Source organism: Hemicordylus capensis, chromosome 2 (assembly GCF_027244095.1).
Source record: "Hemicordylus capensis ecotype Gifberg chromosome 2, rHemCap1.1.pri, whole genome shotgun sequence".
Taxonomy (NCBI): Eukaryota; Metazoa; Chordata; class Lepidosauria; order Squamata; family Cordylidae; genus Hemicordylus; species Hemicordylus capensis.
Window position 1 is genome coordinate 20,424,230 of NC_069658.1, and position 20,964 is coordinate 20,445,193.

Genomic DNA, 20,964 nt, shown 5'->3' on the forward strand with positions numbered 1-20,964 from the left:
CACAAAACATTTGAGGACCAGATTTCACAATAGGAGGTATGCCACTTTGATGCACACAAGTGCAAACATATTTGCAGAATGTTATGGGGAAGAGAGCTGGTCTTGTGGTAGCAAGCATGAATTGTTCCCTTTGCTAAGCAGGGTCTGTCTTGCTTTGCATTTGGATGGGAGACTACATGTTAGCATTGTAAGAGATTCCCCTTAAGGAATATCATATTTGCCTTAGGCAATATCTTATTCCCTAAGAATAAGGGATATCCCCGTAATATATTAATAATATGATATATAGCCCTGCATAGTGTAGTGGTTAGAATGTTGTTCTAGGACCGGGAAGACCTGAGTTCGAATCCCCACTCCACCATGAAAATCACTGGGTGACTCTGGGCCAGTCATGTATCTCTCAGCCTAATCTACCTCACAGGGTTGTTGTGAGGATAAAAAACAGCAACCATGTACTCTGAGCTCCTCGGAGGAAAAGTGGGATATAAGTGTAAAAACAAAAAATAAAAATAAAATAAAATATCCCTGTAAGATATTCCCCTTAGGGGATAGGGCCATAGCACAGTGGCAGAGCATCTCCATGTTTGCATGCAGAAGGTCCCAGGTTCACTCCCTGGCAGGGCTGGAAAAGACTCCTGCCTGAAACCTTGGAGGGCCAATGCCAGTCAGTGTAAACAATACTGAGCAAGATGGACCAAAGGTTCACCTGCCAATGTTTCGTGGTTCCTAAGACTTGTGGAATTCTCTGCCACAAGATGTGGTAACAGCCAACAATCTGAATGGCTTTAAGAGTGGTTTGGATAACTTCATGGAGGAGAGGTCTACCAAGGGCTACTAGTCTGAGGGCTATAGGCCACCTCCAGCTTCAAGGGAAGGATGCCTCTGAGTACCAGTTGCAGGGGAATCACAGCAGGAGAGAAGGCATGCCCTTGGCTCCTGCCTGTAGGCTTCCAGCGGCATAAAGAGTGCTGTACTACATACTTATGTTTTTCTTTCACAACAACCCTGTGAAGTAGGCTAGGCTGAGAGAGAAGTGACTGGCCCAGAGTCACCCAGCTAGTATTATGGCTGAATGGGGATTTGAACTCGGGTCTCCCCGGTGCTAGTCCAGCACTCTAACCACTACACCATGCTGGCTCTCATTGTCACATGTCATCTGCCTTTAGTAGCCCCCCCCCCGCATTCACCCTAACATCTGCACAGAGCCTCACAAGCATCCCTTTGCACTTTGTAACAGCTCTAGCCTCATAATTAATAAAGGAAGTCTGAGCTCTCCACCAGTGTTCCCTCTAACCAGGATTCACAGAGAGGAGAGCTGTTCTTGTGGTAGCGAGCACGACTTGCTCCCTTAGCTAAGCAGGGTCCACCCTGGTTGCATACGAAAGGGAGACTAGAAGTGTGAGCACTGTAAGATATTCCTCTCAGGGGATGGAGCTGAGAAGAGCAAAGGGTCTCAAGTTCCCTCTCTGGTTTCACCAAGATAGGGCTGAGAGAGATTTCTGCCTGCAACCTTGGAGAAGCCGCTGCCAGTCTGTGAAGACAATACTGAGCTAGAGAGACCAATGGTCTGACTCTGTATGTGGCAGCTTGCTATATTCCTATGACTACAACTCCCATAATCCCCAAGCAAGGGCTATTGAAGCTGGGGATGCTGGGAGTTGTAGTCAACAACATCTGGGAATCCCTGTTAGAGGAAACACTGCTCCCCATCCCCATCATAGAAGGCTGTTCTCCCTTTGTGCCTCCTGTATTCAATTGCAGCAGCACCCCTGATTTCTGTCTGAGGCAGGCCTTGCCTCAGGGTCAGGGTCTCCTTGTTCCTGGTGTGGTGGATGCAGGACTGGCCTTGGTGACGTCTTAGTCTGTCTGCACGGTTTCTCTGACCCCTGGCATGTTCCTAGCCTCTAGCTACCAGCTGTAGCCACTACATGACTGCCCAGTCCCGGCTTCGGGGGTCTTACAAAACTGAGCAGCTTACTGCTCATGGCTCATCCTGATGGCGGGGAAGAGCTGGAGTGGGAGTGGGGGTGCTTTCTGTGCACTGGGGGCAGGGGGCGGGGAGAAGAACTGAGGGGAAAGTGGCCAGGGTTCCCTCTAATTTTTTTTCACCAAGGTGCAAAATGGGTTTTGTTCCAGGTGGCAGTATCAAGGCAGTGTGCGCGCACATGTGCGTATAGAGAGGAGCCTCCCTGATTCAACCTGAGCGCGATTGAAAATTCACTGAGCGGCCAAAAAACCCCCCAAAAACCAACCCTTGTGTGCATGCACACCTGCACACACCTTAGAAGGCACATACACACATTCATTCATTCGGGGGCATAGCTGGGGGAGAGGGGGCCTGTGTTCACTCCTCTCTCCGGCAGCCCCTCAGAGTGAGGGAGCTAATGAAGAAAATGGGGAGGGGTGGACCTGGGGGGGCACTCAGGAGCTGGGGGCCCAGGTTCTTTGTACCCATTTGCTCAGTTATAGCTGCAGCCCCGCATTTGTTTGTTTCTGGCATTTATTTATTTTATTATTATTTCTTGTTTACACAGTCAGACAGGTGTTATTGACTGGTTTGTTTTATCCAGACATCGAGTCCTTCCCAAAGACCTGGGATGGCTGAAATTTATTATCAATATTGTTGCTGTTATTATTATAGATATTGTCGCAGAATATAGGCTGTTCCCAGTAAAGCTGCTTTTTGTAATTGGCTGATGGTGATTTCTGTGGCCCCTATGGTGTTGAGGTGCTCTTCAAGGTCTTTTGGAACTGCACCCAGGGCGCCAATTACCACTGGGATTATTGGGGTCTTTTTCTGCCACAGCCTTTCAATTTCAAGTTGTAGATCTTTGTATTTGGTGATTTTTTCTATTTCTTTTTCTTCTATTCTGCTATCCCCTGGTATTGCTATGTCGATTATTTTGACTTGTTTTTCTTTCTTCTCGACTACAGTTATATCTGGTGTATTGCGTGGCAGATGTTTGTCTGTCTGTAGTCGGAAGTCCCATAATATTTTTACATCTTCATTTTCTTCAACTTTTTCAATTTTATGGTCCCACCAATTCTTGGCTACAGGTAGCTTGTATTTTTTGCAGATGTTCCAGTGTATCATCCCTGCTACTTTGTCATGCCTTTGTTTGTAGTCAGTCTGTGCGATCTTCTTATAACAGCTGATTAGGTGGTCCACTGTTTCATCTGCTTCTTCTTCTTCTTCTTCTTCTTCTTCTTCTTCTTCTTCTTATTATTATTATTATTATTATTATTATTATTATTATCATTATCATTATCATTATTATCATTATTATTATTATTATAATTATTATTATTTTAATTTTATTATTAATTCGATTTCTATACTGCCCTTCCAAAAATGGCTCAGGGCGGTTTACAAAGAGAGATAACAAACAAATAAGATGGATCCCTGTCCCCAAAGGGCTCACATTCTAAAAAGAAACATAAGACACACACCAGCAACAGTCACTGGAAGTACTGTGCTGGGGGTGGATAGGGCCAGTTACTCTCCCCCTGCTAAATAAAGAGAATCACCACGTTAAAAGGTGCCTCTTTGCCCAGTTAGCACGGGCATGTTATGTACTGCTTGTTATGTTATGTTTAGCATGTTATGTACTGCTTTTCCGGCAGCCCTCCCAATAGCTTCGATAAAAAACCATACATCAACCCTTTCTTCTCTCTTCTCCTCTGAGCAAGAGGGTCCCTAGGTAGCTCTATGGTGGCAGTTGGGAAGGGAGAGCCTTGGATCATTGTGGCTTTCCCGCCTGTGTCTCTCTCTTGTGACATTGCAGGTGACCCACTTTGCATTGTACGGGGTCGGGCTGGCCCTGCTAATGGATCAACATGGCTACCTAGATTTGGGGGGGGGGCTGGGGTGGAGAATACTAAAAAGGAAGGGTTTTTTTAAAAAAAAAACTTACTTTTGGGAAGGGGAAGAGGCCACATGGAGTCCCCTGGAAGAGGATTTCTCAAGTGGGGCACCACAACTGACAATATTCTGTCCCCAGTAACCACCCACCTCACTTCAGAATGTGGACCCTCAGGTATGACGCACCTCTGTCAGGAGCCAAGCCTAGGAGCAGGGCCCAGGTGAGATTCTGGAAGAGGCATGCAGAATTCCTATGGGGCCAGAGCCAAGAATGCAGTTGGGTCAGGCAGACTGTTGAGAAAGGTGGCAGCCCAAGGGGAAGGAGGAAAGGCACAGTCCTAGGGGCCTTGTGGAGATGAGTTGCTCATACATGTGAAACCTCACAGGAAGCCATGTATTATAAGGCTGGACAGACCCTGATTGGTTCTCCAGATATCTTGGCCTGGCTGATGAGCTGCAGTACCCTCTCTGACCATCATCTGTGTGGCACTGTGGACCAGCAAAGATAAGGCTGATTAACTCTCTCTGTGAAACAGCTGCCTCAGTGATGCAGGGAGTAAGGGGGCTGGTTGGAAGCACTGGTTTGACCTCAGAACTTTGCACCCTCCCTCAATGTAAGGGGAGGAGAGGAGAGGAGAGGAGAGGAGAGCTGGTCTTGTGGTAGCAAGCATGACTTGTCCCCTTAGCTAAGCAGGGTCCACCCTGGTTACATTTGAATGGAAGACTAGAAGTGTGAGCACTGCAAGATATTCCCCTCAGGGGATGGAGCCACTCTGGGAAGAGCAGAAGGTTCCAAGTTCCCTCCCTGGCATCTCCAAGATAGGGCTGAGAGAGATTCCTGCCTGCAAGCTTGGAGAAGCCGTAGCCAGTTTGTGAAGACAATACTGAGCTAGATAGACCCAATGGTTTGACACAGTATATGGCAGCTCCCTATGTTCTTATGTTCCTAATGGTGCACTATCTTGTCTGCTCTTCAGGGTATCTCATGGTACATTTAACACTGCTTGGAGGGGAAGCCCCAGCTGAGTGCATGGCTTCTGATTTCATGTGTATCTGGATTGCAGACTTAGCTTCAATGTTCCCATGGCCACCCATCAGGCAATTATGGAGAGAGAAGGGACATCCACCCTACCAACCTGCCTCAAAGTCAACACACCAATCACAGATGGGATTCCAGAAGAAATAGCTTTCTGTTCATTTTTCCAGAGGCCTCGTTCACATATGCATGCTTGTCCCTTGATTTCTCTGCACTGAGTGACGACACACTTGCTGACCTGCAGCTGCATGGGCGAACTGACATCACCAAAAAGCATTGTGTGTGAGAGGTGACATGAAATTTCTATCTGCGGTTACTCATTCACACATGCAAGTTAATGGATGTTGCCATCATGCAAGTGCAAAGTGATGGCTAGCTGCTGAATGAGTGACCACCTCAAACTGAAAAGCATCCAAGATAGCCCAGAAGTTCCAGCTGCGGGATTGTGACAACCTTTTTGCATATGCAAATCATCAAGTGATTAACATGCATGTGTGAACCAGCCCTTGGCCCCCCTCCTCCCTGTTACACAAGAACATCGGAAGCTGCCTTCTACTGAGTCAGGCCCTTGGTCCATCTAGCTCAGTATTGTCTACACTGACTGGCAGCAGCTTCTTCAAGGTTTCAGGCAAGAGTTTTCCCCAGCCCTACCTACCTGGAGATGCCAGGGAGTGAAGCTGGTCCCTTATGCATGCAAGCAGATGCTCTACCCAGCTGCGGAGCTAGCTGAACAGCGGCCTGGGTCCAGCCCCACTTGGCTGCCTCCTCCACATACCCCCGTGCACATGATGTCATGCTCACAGAGGCATGGATCAGGCTCCGGAGGAGTCCAGAGCAAATTCCCGCCTCCCGCCTGGGCTACTGAGAGCCCGAGCAAACTCTCCATCTGCTATTTGAGGCAGCGCCAGCTGCCCGATAGGACATTTTCTCTGGAGGGAGAGAAAGGGGAAAACATCCTACCAGGCAGCTGGCTCTGCCTGAAATGATAAGCTGAGAGCAAGTTTGGGCTCTCGGCAATCTGGGCCATGCCCCTTTACCCGTGATGTCACATGCAAAGGGGGTGTGGCCCAGACTGCCGAAAGCCCAAGTGAGCTCTCAGGTCGTCATTTTAGGTGCTGGCTGCCCGATAGGATGTTTTCCCCTTTCTCTCCCTCCAGAGGGAGAGAAACGAGGGAGAGAGTTCTCTCCAGAGGGAGAGAAAGGGAAAAACGTCCTATCAGCAGCCAGCGCTGCCTGAAATAACTGATGGCGAGTTCGCCTGGGCTCTCGGCAGCCCAGGCATGGGAGGGGGGAGGTCGCTCTGGGCTCCTCTGGAGCCTGAGCCACGGGCCCTTTTCATTGGTGGCCCGGGTTCTTTGAACCCATTGGCACAATGGTGGCTACGCCCCTGGCTCTACCACTGAGCTGCAGCCTCAACCCCTAAAGGGTAAATCTTACAGCAGGCAGCACTCACATGTAGTCACCCATCCAAATGCAAGCCAGGATGGACAATGCTTAGCAAAGGGAACAATTCATGCTTGCTACCGCAAGACCATCTCTCCTCCCCGTTTTAGCTGAAGATTCCCTTTCTGTGCACTGGACTCCATTCATGCATGCAACCCAGAGTTTTTCCAAAGTCCTTGTGAACGCCTTGCAGGGGAAAGAGATTGTCTGTTGTTTTTCTACTTTCCATAAGTGCTTTCTCTTGCTTTCTTGTGGTTCTGCAGCTGGGGAATGGTATGAAAAATATCATCTGCTGGGGAGGACATGTTAGGCCTCCGTAGCTCCTTTCCTTTTCTGCATTCTTCCACAAGTGTGCTTTTCATTTAAGATCTGCCTGCCTCTCCTTATCTTGAATTGTTTCCTCCACATTCTAACATGCTTGGAACTGTTTTATAAAACAGACTATTTTCAAGTTAAGTGCTAGGCTTGAGCAATGTGTCTTAATTAGTCGCATACAAAAAGTTGATCAATACACTAAATAAACAGCTCTCCATGCCATCCAAATGTACTCTGGTCACAATATGTGTTATCAAATGGGTGCTCTTTTGCCGTCTCGTCTCTATAAATGGAAGTTTCTTTTCTTTTCCAGTGCCTCCAGTTGCATTAAACGAAGTGGGAGAAAGGCATCTTTTTCTTTTCTTTTTTAAACCTCACAAATGATGCCAAACCTCTTCTGTGGATAACCACAAAAAACATCTTCTCGGGATCTCATGCGTAATGCTGGAGTCTCTGGGCTGCTGCGGTGACTTTGCTTTCTCAGCAGATTCCAAAACTGAGTTTAAAGCCGGAGTTCTGAAGAGGCAGAGAAGCCAACATAGACACGGCCGCCCCGTTCCTCCCTCCCACCTCCCTCCGCTGATATATCTGTCAAGAGGACAACAACATAGGAATGTATTTAGCTTTAAATGATCTAATAACGCTGCCCTGCTCGCACTTACTGAATGCACGCCTTCCATTTTACTTTTATGGTGCTCAGGGTCTCAGTTGATGGGAATGGATGTACCACAATGGGCCCAGGTCGTAAATTTGCTGCTTTATTATTAAATGTGACTGTCCTGCTGGTGTACAGGAAATCTCTGCTGTACATTTTGCTTCTCGCATGGAAAGTATATCTAACTGGATTCAAGAAGAGGCTGCTCAGCCATGCATGTCCACAGGGGTTCCGCTCTTCCAGGGCGAGGGAAGCCAGGAGCAACAGCCGTCCAAATCCGCACTGGAGAAAACTCATGGATCACTCCAAGGGGGAGTGGGTGCTCCCCCCAAAACATCCTAAATCCTCCTCTAGAGTGGCTCTGGAGATGGGCATGGGTGGGCAAGAATCCCCCAGGGAAGTGTCTTGCCTTCCCCACTCACCTCCATTTCAATAACAACAACAGCAACAACAGCAGCAACAACAACAATAATAATAACAATGAAGTTATATGGAAAGTCCCAGTCAGAAATTGAATCACTGCTAAACACTGTCTGTATATTCAGTAGCGATATAGCAATGGAGTTTGGACTAGACAAGTGTGCTGCATTAATAATGAACAGAGGAAAAATAAGAAAAACAGAAGGAATAGAACTGCCCAATAGAAGCAAGATCAAGAACCTGGAAGAGAAAGAACATTACAAATATTTGGGCATTCTCCAGGCTGATAACATCGCACACACTGAAGTTAAAAGAAAAATGGGAAGTGAATACATCAGGAGAGTTAGAAAAATCCTCAAGTCTAAACTCAATGGCGGGAACACCATACAAGCCATAAACACCTGGGCTATACCTTTGATCAGATACACTGCAAGAATAATAGACTGGACCCAGGCAGAGCTGGAGACACTGGATTGTAAGACCAGGAAAATAATGACCATCAATCATGCTCTGCACCCCTGCAGTGATGTAGATAGGCTATACCTCCCTCGCAGCTCAAGTGGAAGAGGAATGCTGCAAGTCCATCAAACTGTAGAGGAGGAGAAAAGAGGCCTTGAAGCATATATCAAGGACAGTGAAGAAGATGCACTTCAAATGGTCAATAACGAGAAACTATTCAACACCAATGAAAGAAAGCAGGCCTACAAGAAAGAACAAGTCAAGAACCGAGCAGGAAAATGGAGAAATAAGCCCCTGCATGGTCAATATTTGCACAATATCAGTAGAAAATCAGACATCACCAAGACCTGGCAATGGCTTAAGAATGATTACTTGAAGAAAGAAACAGAGGGTTTAATACTGGCTGTGCAAGAACAGGCACCAAGAACAAATGCAATAAGAGCAAAAGCAGAAAAGTCAACAACAAACAGCAAGTGCCGTCTTTGTAAAGAAGCAGATGAAACCGTGGACCACCTAATCAGCTGTTGTAAAAAGATCGCACAGACTGACTACAAACAAAGGCATGACAAGGTAGCAGGGATGATACACTGGAACATCTGCAAAAAATACAAGCTACCTGTAGCCAAACATTGGTGGGACCATAAAATTGAAAAAGTTGAAGAAAATGAAGATGTAAAAGTATTATGGGACTTCCGACTACAAACAGACAAACATCTGCCACACAATACACCAGATATACAGTAACTGTAGTCGAGAAGAAAGAAAAACAAGTCAAAATAATCGACATAGCAATACCAGGGGATAGCAGAATAGAAGAAAAAGAAATAGAAAAAATCACCAAATACAAAGATCTACAAATTGAAATTGAAAGGCTGTGGCAGAAGAAGACCAAAATAATCCCAGTTGTAATTGGCACCCTGGGTGCAGTTCCAAAAGACCTTGAAGAGCACCTCAACACCATAGGGGCCACAGAAATCACCACCAGCCAATTACAAAAAGCAGCTTTACTGGGAACATCCTATATTCTGCAACGATATCTATAACAACAGCAACAACATTGACAATAAAATTCAGCCATCCCAGGTCCTTGGGAAGGACTCGATGTCTGGATAAAACAAACCAGTCAATAACACCTGTCTGACTGTGTAAACAAGAAATAATAACAACTTTATTTGTTAGCCACATCATAACAAATTGTTCTCTCCACTCAGCCATTTCTGTTTCAGAATCTAATATGTGGTACACAGCTCCCACCCACCCCCATAAATGCGCTTTGCCCTTTCTGTGCCCCTTAGATAGATAGATAGATAGATAGATAGATAGATAGATAGATAGATAGATAGATAGATAGATAGATAAATAAATTCTGATGCCACCACTGCATTTCACTCACTCAACCACCTGACTGGAATTTTACAGCAAAGTGTCAGTCAATACTGGTCAGTGTGGTGGTTAAAGCGTTGGACTGGGACTGGGGAAACCTGAGTTCAATTCCCCATTCAGCCATGAAACTCACTGGGTGACTCTGGGCCAGACACCTCTCTTTCAGCCTAACCTACTTCACAGGGTTATTGTGAGGATCAAATATAACCTTCCACACTGTTCTGGGCTCCTTGAAGGAAGAGCAGGATAGATATGTAAAAATACACACACACACACACACACACACACACACACACACACTGTCATAGTATATTTTGGTCCTATAGCTTAGGACCATAATATAAAATTAATGACAAATGACTGGTTAAGGGTCTTGGCTATCATGGATATTGAAAAAACAAAGTCTCTTCTGAAGAAAGTTGTAGATAGTTTTGCTTCTTGTAACAACAGAGCATAGCTGGGCCGGGCGCAGAGCATCTGCGCGTCTGGCTGGCCCACCCTCTGCCGCAGCTCCCCCCCCCCCCGCACACCCAGCTTTCTGGCTGATCAGCCACTTCTCCCCCCTGCCCGCTTCTCCCCCCCACCGCACTTTCTGGTGGGCAGGCCGGCTGGCCCGCTTCCTCTCGCCCCCACCCCATGCTTTCCGGTGGGTGGGTTACAACGTGCCTGAACTGCGGTTCGAAGCATGGTTCAAGCATTTTTAGTGAAATTAAAAGGGGGACTTGGGAGAAAAAGGAGATCTCTGCTGTCCCTGCCAGTTTTCTGCTGCGGTGGTCCAGCCCACACCATCAGCATGCACATGGTGTCTGCACATGTGCAGGCACCATTGGCATGGTCAACATGGTGTTGCTGACCAAGAAAATGGCTCTCGCACATGCATGGACACTGTGTGCATGTTGATGTTGTGTGTCGGGGGGAGGGTCCCTAGGAAGCTGGAAGGGGCAGCAGAGAGCAGGTACGCACCTGCTCTCCTTTTTCTTAAAGTCCCCCTTTTGATTTCACTAAAAAGTATCTGAACCTCGCTTCGAACCGCAGTTCAGGCACATCCCTACCACATGTACAAGATTTTTCCTTTGATCCCAGATATGTGCCACAATCAATCAGCTTTCAACTGGGATTGTTAATCTTAGATTGGAACTCAGCTGGTTGATACTGATCAGTTGTGGCTTGGATCTGGGATTAGCAAAAATGTCTGGGTGCACAAGACATACCCCACAGGAGTGCACACAGCTTGTCAATTGGGATTTCCCAGTAAACTGAGATTCGTTTAATCATGTGAACCAGCCCAATAAGACAACTTAAGTTTTATTCATTTTAATGGCCTTTAATCATGACTAAACCCACTGCTTACTAATTGTGAGGGGCAGACGTGATAGGGGAAATTATTCAAAGTAGTCCCATTGAAATTAAAAGTAGGGATGTGTAGAATTAGTTCTATTGCAAACTGGACCACTGCGAACCAGGCTGGTTTGAGCAGTTCAATCACTTGAACTGCTTCAAGATGGTTTGTTGAACCAACCGGCCCAGGGTGCTTTCCAGATTAGACCCTGCAACAGGGTCATGTCATATCTTGGAAGTGTGCTTCCACACTTCCTGCGTTGTGATACTGCAGTCCCTACGCGGACAGCAAGGTGCCGTTCACAATTCCAATGCCTTGTTTTGAATTTAATCGCTGCGATAAAGACCTAGGACATCATATATCCCGTGTAAAGAAGTTGCTGTTTTGGGGGGGTTGTTCGTTTCCACAAGACTGCTCCCACTGCTGTTTATGTTTCGAATGCAACTTGCCTCAATGGATGAATTTTTGCTGCTGTTGCAGCCGGTCAGTTTGATCAAACCGGCTCACATACCTTCAGTTCAGTCCAAATTTTGCTGCTGTTGAGCAGCTAGCCTGGAAAGCGCCCAGCCAATCAGTTTGATCAAACCGGCTCACATACCTTCAGTTCAGTCCAAATTCCATTTGAATTCAGACTGAATTGCGCCAAACAGTCCATGCACACTCCTAATTCAAAGACAAGCTAGGCAATGCCTAACTTGATCTTTTAATTTCAATGGGAAGGTTTGAGAAATTTTCGTCACATCAGCCAATGTGTATTTAAAAAACCTGTAGGGATGTGTGTGAGTGTGAGTATTTGTGTGGATGTGCGTGTGCATGTGCATTGTGTAATATTAATAAATAACACTATTGTTGTGTGCAAGATTTGGATCTGCAGTGTGCTGTTTTAGCTGAGCTTTTTAAAAACAACTGTAGTCTTCTTCGTGTGTGCCACTTTTACATTTTATTTTTCTGCTGCTGAGAGTATTGTTTCCTGTTAGGCCATGTCTAGGAAACAATTTCAAGGCATTCCTGTGGGACAATAACTTGGATGGTGAATTTCCACAACTGACATTATGAAATAAGTGCTGCAAGCCCCTGCAAGCTGATCTTCATTTTGTTGTTCAGCAACACTGCCTAGAGATCTCTCTGCCTAGAAATGCAGGACTCTTAACTTCCCATTGCAGTACTGTGCTCTTGGTCTCGCTCTCTCTTTCCTCACACACACACACACGGCTTGCAGTTTGCAGGCATTCCTCTTGTATGACCAGAGCACTCTTACCCCTGGACTTCAGGGCTGAAGTCCAGGGCCTCCACAGCCCCTGGTGGCCCCCAAATCCTCCTTAGTCTGTCCAGGGTAGGGATGTACCAACAGATTCGAATTTGAACCGGTTTGGTTCGAAGGTTCGAACTCGGACCAAACAGGTCATGGAATTGGCAGTGTCGGTCCAAGTTAGAACCAAAGAGAGCCTGGTTCTATTCGAATCAGCTAGAAGAGGCTTGAAGGCTCGAGCCTTCATTTTCGGTTCTGGTGGCCATTTTGTGACACTTGTGTCACTTGCTGTGATTTGCTGAGCTCCTGCTTCCCTGATTGGCCAGATGTATCTGGCTCTCTGGTAGGCTTTTAAGTGCTGCCAGTCCTGGAGAACTGGCACCCTATTGGGAGGGCAAGGATGGGGCAGGGGCTCCAAGGAGGGAGATTCAACTTCTATTTAAAGGCAAGCCCATGGGCTTGCAAAATTACTCTTTGCTGGAGAGAGAGAGAGAGAGAGAGAGAGAGAGAGAGAGAGAGAGAGAGCAAGAGAGAGGGCTGCCTGGCTGCTGCCTGTTTATTTTTGGCTGTGGAGTTGCTGCCTCTCTGTCTCTCTGGTCTGGTCTTGCTGCTGCTGTGTTGGTGAGGTCTTTCCAGCCTGCCCTGCTTGTTTTGTTTTGTTTTGTTTTGGGCTTCCCTCCCCCAACCCCCTTGTAATTATTCCTGGCTGTGTGTGGCTGCTGTGCTTTCCCTTTTGGATTTTTGAGTGAGTGTCTCCTCCTGCTCTGCCCAGATAGTCACTTCTAGGAGGGCCACAGGCCTTTGGCCCATTTTAATCATCCCCACCTCCTCTACCCTTCCTTTTTGCTGACTGACTGGCCGCTTTGGTTTTTCTGGGCTGGGTTGACTGTCTGTCCCCAGCCTCTGTCCCACCCCCTTCACTTCATTCTATTTTGGATTGTTTGGGGGGACTTTTGGCTGATCGCCCCCTGCAACCCTATTGCTTGCTCCAGCAGCGGCCAGTGGCTGCCTCTGCTTGACCCACAGGCCAAGGCTTTCTCTTCCTCCCCATTTTTCTCACGGATGGAGAAAAGATGGGCGGATGCTTTTTTCCTCGCGGATGGAAAAATTAGAAAAACTGCTGGAGGAAAGCTCCAGCAGTTTTTCTAATTTTTCCATCCGTGTTTTATTTTATTTCACTCAGTGTTTATTTTAATTTGTCTGTTTGGGTGGGTCGCCCACAGCTGCCCAGCTGCCCTCCCCCCACACACCCCAGGTGATTGTGCTGCTGCCGCTGGTCAGGCTTTCCCCCCTTCTGGCCTGTGTGTGTATGCTGCATCTGGGGCAGAACACTTCAGGACAACGAGGGGGTAAGTGATTGCTTTTTGGTGCCCACTTTGCCCTTAGTTTTTATTAAATAGGGCCTCCAATGGTAGGGTTTGGGGGAGGTAATTTTTCGGTGCTTCCACCAGAGTGAGAAGTCCAGGTGATTGCTCTGTGAGCGGCAGCGTGAGCATGGCCTTCCTCACCATATCATCTCCACAGATGTCGATACCCGGTGGAACTCCACCTTCCTCTTGTTCCAGCATCTGTTGGAGCAGGAGCTGGCCCTAGATGACTTGTTGAGGAACGAGGCCTTGGGTGTGTGTGACATCTCCAACTAGGAGTGGAAGTTTGTGTCCGAGATGGTGTCAGCACTGGAGCCCTTCTTGTTTGCAACGAAGACTCTGTGTGCCGAACTCCTCTGAACCAGGCCCTTCCCACAGCTATTCTCCTGGAAAAGCTGAGGTGTGAACTCCTGACCTCACTGACCATGCCAGAAGGCCGGGCAGTGGCTGGATGGCTGAGGACCAGGGTTGTCAACAGGCTGGTTGGTGTGTTGGGTGACAGACAGGAGTATGTCCTGGCTTGTCTCTGCAACCCGACCATCAAGGGCAATGTTATTTGCTCAGTTGACTTGCCCAGGTGGAGGGACCTCCTTGTCAATAGCGTTAGAGAGGAGGAGGAGGTCAGGGGGACCAGAGACCATGAGGGTGGTGATGGTGTGCCACCCGAGTGTGTGCAACCCAAACCCAGCAGCAGTGCAGGTGGCCCTTCATCTGCCACCACTTCCCCTTCCTCTTCCCAGTCTAGAAGTGAGGTATCCCAGCAGCACCAACGTCAACCCAGTGGTTCAAATCAACCCAGTGGTTTAAGTGGGTATGCCTTGGTGCCTCCTTGTGGGAGGCTTGGCCTACCAGGCCAAACAGTGCACCACAATTCATTACCCAGTGCCTGGAGGAGCCTGTGGAGGAGGACCCAGAGATGGACCGCACACAGTTCTGGGCAGTCTAGCCAGACCTGGTGGTGACTGCTGTGCACCTCCTCTCCTGCCCACCAACCAGTGTCCAGAGTGATCAGGTGTTTTCATGTGCTGGCGACGTGGTAACACCCACTTGGTCCTGGTAGAACCCTGGCTTGGTCGAGCAGTTGGTTTTCCTTAAGGTTAACCTCCCCCTGCTGGGCTACCCTGGGCTGGATGTTGAGCTGGGTGAGTGATTGGCCCATGGTTGACCCATGGTGTTGGTGGGGAGGAGAGCTGGTCTTGTGGTAGCAAGCATGACTTGTCCCCTTAGCTAAGCAGGGTCCACCCTGGTTGCATATGAAAAGGTGACTAGAAGTGTGAGCACTGTAAGATATTCCCCTCAGGGGATGGAGCCGCTCTGGGAAGATCAGAAGTTCCCAAGTTCCCTCCCTGGCATCTCCAAAATAAGGCTGAGAGAGATTCCTACCTGCAACCTTGGAGAAGCTGCTGCCAGTCTGTGAAGACAATGCTGAGCTAGATAGACCAATGGTCTGACTCAGTATATGAAAACTTCCTATGTTCCTATGTCACCTGCCCGGCAACAGCTTCTGCTCATCCTAACCCTCCCCTCTTCTTTCTTCATGCCACTAGTGCTGTGACATGACATCTGGTCACACACCCCCATTAGCATAACCCGTGACACCGAACACCCCCCTGGTTCCACCTGGGCAGCAGCATCCGGGGTGCTGGAGGCACACACACACAAAGACTGGGGGGGGGGGGTGTCAGTGCTGCACTGTGTAGATTTGTAAATGTGTAGATTTGTAAATATGTAAATTTGTAAATATGTAAATTTTTGAATATGAAGGTGACGGGGGGGGGTTATAGGGCAACCCCCGATGAGCCAAACCGTGCCTTCTGATGACTTCAGTGGGGAGACACAGCTGATGGAGGCGGGGGTTGCCTTAGAGACAGGGCTGGGGCCGGGAGAAGGAGGAGAGAAAGGAAGCAGAGGGGAAGCAGCTAAAATGAAGGGACTAATATGGAGTATGGAGGCAGAAGCAGGAGGGAGGGCTGTGATCTCCCGGTGAGAAGCCAGCCCCAGGACTAAAGAGAAAAACTGCCAAGGGGGAGGTGCTGCTAACCCTCTCCTCGGGGCAAGTATCCTCGGCACAAAGCACGGATAGAGGCTCCTCGGGAAGAAGTGTCTCTTCGGCTTCCACATCCTCAGAGCTTCCCTCACTCTGTCTCGATGTGGGTGGTGGTACACATGGTTTCCAAAGGGGAGCCTCAGGGCTGGATTTTGTGGATGTCTCCAGGGGACTCGGACTCCAGGGTGATGCCTCGTCCTCTCACTGCATGGTGTGGTGGTGGATTTGGGTCCATGACAGGTGGGTTTGTACAGAATGCCCAATCTGAGTGCATTAGATGAACAAAGAAAATAGAGGCTCACATAGGGGTGGGGGATGTATGCACATCACGGACGGTGGGAACCTGAAGTGCCACCATTACATCTGCACCCAGCCACTGAGTTGGATCATTGGTCCATATAGGTCAGTATTGTCTACACCAGGGGTTCCCATCAGGGGGTACATGTACCCCTAGGGGTACATGAAGGGCTCCCAGGGAGTACTCAGAGCCCTCTTGGTTCCCTATGCTGCAGCCATGCTCTTTGTTTCCCATCTGATGATTGCCGGCTTGAAGCACATTGTTGAATCCTCAAGAATATGTCCACAGCAGAAGGGGAGGGAGGTGAGTGAAGACCCTCCTCCTCTGTTCCTGATTGGCTTGCTATGTGCTGAAGCTCAGCATACCCCTCCCCTCAGTCTAACTGGATTCAGAAAATTAGCACTGAGTACCCCCATTTAAATGAATAGGACAAGTAAACTTGACCCATTGATTTAAATGGGAGCACTCATGATTAACTTAGTTTGGCTGTAAGCCATTGACTGGAGCTGTCTTTCTCATAACTGTAATATGTAGATTTGTTGTAAGTGCATTCTCTCTCTCCCCCCCCCCCTTTAGCTATAGTTTTGTGACAGAAGGGGTACACATTTTTTAAAGGTTGGGAACAACCCCTTTCTGGATATCCCAAGGAGTGACCCTAGGAATTTCTGCATACAATGCTGTGGTCCCTCTCTGAATCATTATCTATCTCCAAACTGCTGTTATTAAAATTGCTGAGATAATATTGTCCAGTCATTAGTATGATCACTTGAATACCATAAATAAATGCTAAGTATTGTATAGTGTCCGTGGCAAAAGCCTGTATGTTGACCTATATTAACACAGATAAGTGCACAAAGTAGCACATGCAAGTGCATTGTTAAATGCCAGAAAAAGAACAATTTCTGACATGTGCAGAAAGTTGAAGCCTGGCAATGACTCTGTGTGTGTTATAATTGGATCAGAAATGCGGAGGCTTTGGACTGGGGAAAAAGAGGGAGTCAAACTCGCAGGGCTTGAGTTGATCTGAACTCCCTCTGGTGTTCTATAGATGCCAGCTTTCAGACACAGATCCTGAAGCTTGGAATGGGACTTCCATAGACTCCTGGACCGTCAATTGCATGATTAAAAAAAAACTCTGCTGTCATCAATCTTTCTCCAGGGTCAAGATAAAATCCATGCACTCTGATACCCTTTAGGAAACGTTATCTCCCAATGGAAGTCCAACACTGAAGCTTGAGGCCTAAGTTGAAAATGGATAGGAAAAGTGTCCAAACTACAAAGAGCTAATTCCAGACTTTGAGGTCAGGCAATGTCTACAAAGAAGGTTGATTCACCAATGGGTGCCTTCGAGCACCATTGCTTTTTCATAAATGGGATAAAAGCATCTGTGTTTTAGTTCCCAGTTTAGCTTCTATTTTTAGATAACCTTTGTGATTTTTATTACACATCTTACATTTCCTCAAACAATTCTGTTTGAGAATTGTACTTCTTTTCTTTTCTAAAAAATTTTTTTGCTGACATACTGAATACTTCAATTAATAGGAAGATTGGGCTTACTCTTGTGTAAAACAATTTGTGCAAATTTTGCCCAACTTATACAAATTGCATAAATGTAACATTTCTATGCTGACATTTTGTTGCACAGTACACCAGTGTCATTTCTTTTTCCTGATCAGAATTTTCCTTCATCTTTTTTTAAAGTTCCGCATAAAGCTTACTGAATATTTTCTCGTTTCATTTTTAGGTTTGCAAATACCAAATTTGTTAGGGTAGAAATATATCCTGAAAAACATGTGCCGGGCAACTAGCCTGGATATGTGAACCCTATTCATACGTTATGTTCAACACTCATATAATGAGTGTACAGTGTACACAGATATAATTCTGTACTCAAGTAAGTACAGTTTTCCCATTATTGCCAACACAGGAACAGCAATATACTTCCTATCTGCACCATGAATTAGAGGGGTGTGTACTCAGGGTCACTTTTAACATTAAGGCAAGTACAGTTATGCACACAAAAACATGTATGAGTGTATAGACACCTGTACACTTGCACAACCGTGTTCACCCTTTCTTAATTCTTTGCAGTGGCAGGAAGAGGAGAGGAGGAGGAAGAGGAGGAGATCAGGAGAGAGGGTTGAAGCTCTTTGGGGAACTGCTCAGGAGAACGAGAGAGATGCAGAGTGGATCTCCTCCTTTAAGAAGCTCTCTCGTGCTATCAGCACCATGAGACAAGGCAGGGCAGGTAACCTGCTTTCAACGCAGCGAAACCATGTATCTCTTTTATCCACTTCTAGCATAGATTTGGGGGCCATTTGTGCCAGAAAAGCACAGATTTCCACGTGCATTATGTAGTCAGGCAGCATCATCCTCCGTGGAAATCAGCACTGAACTTGCTTCAAATTGGCATTTCGAAGTGCTCATAATGTCTAAATAAGGCCAGAATATTCACCTTTCCTCCCCAGTTCCACTAGGTGCTGTTGTTTCTCTCTGCCATTTCTCACCTCCCTTATTACTGCTTCCTGTATCAAACACATGGGTGAGCCCCACTCATTTGTGATCAGGTAGTGAATTGGCTGGCACACAGCCAATCCGCTCAGAATACAGGATTATATCACCTGAGGGCAAGTAAAGTCACTTGAGAGTGAGAGCGAGTGAGAGCCATGTAAGTCGGGGATAGGCGAATGTTCATCAAACAGTGTCAGAAAACCATCAGAGGAGGAGACATGTTTCAACACTGCCAGAAATATTCATTAAAAATGAGATGCAGTTTTAGTTCAACTCTAGTTCCCAATCTTCATGCTTGCAAACAAATGCAGCTTTAAAGTAACCCTTCAAGGGTCAAAAGGACCCAGTTCCATAATTGCAAGGATCCTGGTTTCTGATCAGCTGTGGATTCCTGAGAAAGATGAGACTGATGATAACATACTGCAGCATCTTAAGAGTATCCAAAGCTATTCTGCTGTCTATGCAATGACAAGAGATTGTGCTGTCTATGCAGCAAATGAAGAAGAGAATGGCTTGAAAGTTTTCCTTTGCAGCTGAGATGGCAGGGTATGCTCATACAGAAGAAAGGAACAGAGAGTCTCGTATTTCTTTTGTGCTGTGTGGGCTCAGCTAGCTGTGCAGAAAAGAGAAAGGTTGCTTGCCCAAGTTTCTTAACTCTTTCTTGGGGCTTGCAGACAGGTTCTGGAAGACAGAGACCTAAGGCAGGATTTTCAAACAAACATGGGAGTCTTCCTGACTTTTTCCAGTGGTGGGGCAGGACAGGCAAAAACAGCAATGCAATATCCTCCTCCCTGGGAGTATGCCCCATTGAATTCAATGGGAATTGGCTCAATCGGGGGGGGGGGGAATGTCCCTTCTTGCCCCTCCTCTGGCTGCCCATGCCCTCCAAAATGAGTCTCCAGATGTTATTAAACTATAACTTTGATCATCCACAGCCGCAGGGGAAGTAAGGGATCCAGGCCATTCCTGCCTGGGGTCATTTTGCCAGGATCAGAGTCATATAAGTCATATAAGGAAGGGGAAGCATACCCCTTCAGCACCACCCAGCGAGGCCCTAGATGCTATCCCAGCCTGCCTTGTGCTGCCCTTCAACTGGCAAGCCTTCCCTATGTCATCTGCTCCACAGCCATTAGTCCTGATGGCAAAGGGGATGGGCTTGCCTGGAATAAACCAGAGGTTCATGAAGAGCATGGGTTCAGACACCTAAGGTGGAGCATTACCGGGGGTGTCAAGCTAACTTCAATTCCTGGTTACACATCTAGGCTTTCTGCCCCCACAAGCACTTCCTGCCATAGGGCAGGTTCACACGATCATGGACAACTGAGTAACTGAGATTGCTAGTAGGTTCCGTATGATGTTTGAACCCACCCAAAGCACTTACAGCCACGTGATGGTGTTATGCAGAGTGAAGAGTTGACAATCTCTCTTGATTGTGGACATGGTTGCTTGCTTGATAATCAAAGTTGCTTGCTTACAGGGTGTGGGTGATCAGGTGATATGCCTAGAATCAGAAAATAAATACAGGTCATAAATTAGAAAATAAATGCATTCTCCCTGGGATAGTGTGTGCCAAAGGAAACAAAAGAGAGGTTGTTTTGAATCTCACTGGAAAAGTAGTCTGTGGTTTAGTGCTGGCTTCTGGAGGACTAATGCTTCCTGCCTGCCTGTGAGCCTGTGCGCATGGTGCACACATGCGCTCTCTCTCTCTCTCTCTCTCTCTCTCTCTCTCATCTAAAGAAAGCAATATCCCAAAATGTCTTACAAGGACATGGCTTTATAGACTAAAGATGGTTAAGACCATGGATGGTTAGCTCACTGTGGGGCCAGACACATGGTCTCCAGCAAACAGAGTTGGGAGTGTTCCAACTATTGCAGAGCTGCACAGCTTTGACCTTCCAGCTGTTTTTGGACTACAACTCCCATAATCCCCAGCCATAGTAGTCAATGGTCAGGGATGATGAGAATTGGAGTTTAATGTTCGCAGAAAGGCTGGAATTGTGCAGCCCTGAGCTATTGTCTGGAGCCAACTGTGAGTTCAAGTAATCCTGCAACCAGGTGGGTATCACAAGCTCTTCCGCCTCAGATGAAAAATGGCTGGTTAACATAAGAACAGCCCTGCTGGATCAGGCCCAAGGCCCATCTAGTCCAGCATCCTGTTTCACACAGTGGCCCACCAGACGCCGCTGGAAGCCCACAGGGAGGATCTGAGGACATACCCTCCCTCCTGCTGTTATTCCCCTGCAATTGGTACTCAGAGGCATCCTGCCTTTGAGGCTGGAGGTGGCCTATAACCAACTAGTAGCCGATGATAGACCTCTCCTCCATGAAGTGATCCAAACCCCTCTTAAAGCCATCCAGGTTGTTGGCTGTCACCACATCTTCTGGCAGAGAATTCCACGGGTTGATTATGTGTTGTGTGAAAAAGTACTTCTGTTTGTTGGTCCTAGATTTCCTGTCAATCAGTTTCATGGGATGACCCCTGGTTCTAGTGTTATGTGAGAGGGAGAAGAATTTTTCTCTATCTACTTTCTCCACACTGTGCATGATTTTATAGACCTATATCATGTCTCCCCACAGACA

At 47.2% G+C, this 20,964-nt stretch overlaps 1 long non-coding RNA gene across 1 annotated transcript in view; it reads right to left on the reverse strand.

Moving 5' to 3' along the window:
- Window positions 1-18,000: 18,000 nt before the first annotated feature.
- LOC128342345 (uncharacterized) overlaps window positions 18,001-20,964 on the reverse strand; it is a 63,424-nt gene continuing 60,460 nt past the window's right edge. Inside the window, exons 5-6 of the long non-coding RNA XR_008314915.1 lie at window positions 19,766-19,885; window positions 18,001-19,065 (exon numbers count right to left, since the gene is read on the reverse strand). This is a non-coding gene — a long non-coding RNA (uncharacterized LOC128342345). The remainder of the gene's footprint in view (window positions 19,066-19,765; window positions 19,886-20,964) is intronic.